The following is a 1770-nucleotide window of genomic DNA, read 5'->3' as shown; positions in this document are numbered from 1 at the left end:
GCTCCATCTAGTGGCCATGATGTGGTAATGTCCTATGCTCCTCAGCTCCATCTAGTGGCCATGATGTGGTAATGTCCTATGCTCCTCAGCTCCATCTAGTGGCCATGATGTGGTAATGTCCTATGCTCCTCAGCTCCATCTAGTGGCCATGATGTGGTAATGTCCTATGCTCCTCAGCTCCATCTAGTGGCCATGATGTGGTAATGTCCTATGCTCCTCAGCTCCATCTAGTGGCCATGATGTGGTAATGTCCTATGCTCCTCAGCTCCATCTAGTGGCCATGATGTGGTAATGTCCTATGCTCCTCAGCTCCATCTAGTGGCCATGATGTGGTAATGTCCTATGCTCCTCAGCTCCATCTAGTGGCCATGATGTGGTAATGTCCTATGCTCCTCAGCTCCATCTAGTGGCCATGATGTGGTAATGTCCTATGCTCCTCAGCTCCATCCAGTGGCCATCATTCAGTATTACATTACAACACATTCAGCCCGGAAAGAAACTATACTAAGGACATTTGTTTTGACCTCTGTTCTCACGGAAGGAACGTTCACAGATCTCCGCAGGGCAAATTGCTCTGTTCTACTTGCCCTGGCCCAGCACGGGCCTTGGGAGGCACGGGTAATGTCACCATGTCATGACTCCGCCCCCCGTTGCGAGAGCACCTTCCCCTCCCAGGCATGGCGGTGTCCTCCGAGCCTCCTGGAAGCTTCGGAGATCGGGGGCCATTGGGTGAGCACTTTGTTGACGAAGGACGAAGCCGTTCGTGTCGGGCGGGTTGGCCGAAGACGCGGACCTTTGTACACCACGGCAAGGTCCTCTTTATGGTCTGGCTGGAGTTCATAGTCTGGTGTGAAACTATGTACAAGGCAACAGATGTTTCATTCCTGTAAACATAAGAACATACCAGGCACATTTTATGGGCAACAGACCTGCTGTGTTTACCAGTCCCGGCGAATCAGCCCCCTCCCTCCACGCGTCAGCAGCCGAGATGCTTCGCAGAGCTCGCTGGAAGGTCAGGTGAAGGTCCATATTGATGTAGAAATCTCCAACGTCTCAGGCTAACCACTGCGCTCCCTACCCTACACGTAAGGTGTTTTCCGCAAAGAACCGTTTGTATCTCATGAGACCTCTTATCTCTGAGGAACAGAAACTTAAAGGGTCATTCCACCCGAATGTGAGATCGTTTTTTTATGGGGGTTTGCCTGGTAGGCTGAGTCAGCCCCGTCTTCTTAGATGTCTCAGATACCCCAATAGCAAGATCTCCCTTCCATAATCCCCTACTGTACTCCTGTCTACCTGAGAGGTTTATGTATCCCCGTTCACCTTTGTGTGTTCCCAGCTCCTCCCCCTACATTTCCATTATATATAATACATACAAAATCCAGAAGGTATGGTGGGAGCCCCTCATAATGGGCACAGCGGGGGTACAGACCCAGGAACTCAGCACAGGGATGGTGGGAGCTCCTCATAAGGGGCACAGCGGATGTACAGACCCGGGAACTCAGCACAGGGATGGTGGGAGCTCCTCATAATGGGCACAGCGGGTGTACAGACCCGGGAACTCAGCACAGGGATGTATCAGTTCTGGATGGGAAGACCCTTTAAGGATGAAGGAACCTGAGACGGGACATTGCACAGATGTTCGGGGTCTGATCTAGGACTTTCCAAACATCTACCAATGAACTTTATCAGGAAAATAACATTTTATAATCGCTAGCAGATGTTATTTCCCAGAACATTGTAGCCAGACAGGTTCAGGAGGTCACACAT

This window comes from Nanorana parkeri, unplaced genomic scaffold, assembly GCF_000935625.1.
Source record: "Nanorana parkeri isolate BGI_ZX_2015 unplaced genomic scaffold, ASM93562v1 scaffold2621, whole genome shotgun sequence".
Taxonomy (NCBI): domain Eukaryota; kingdom Metazoa; phylum Chordata; class Amphibia; order Anura; family Dicroglossidae; genus Nanorana; species Nanorana parkeri.
Note: the sequence above shows the minus strand (reverse complement) of the source record.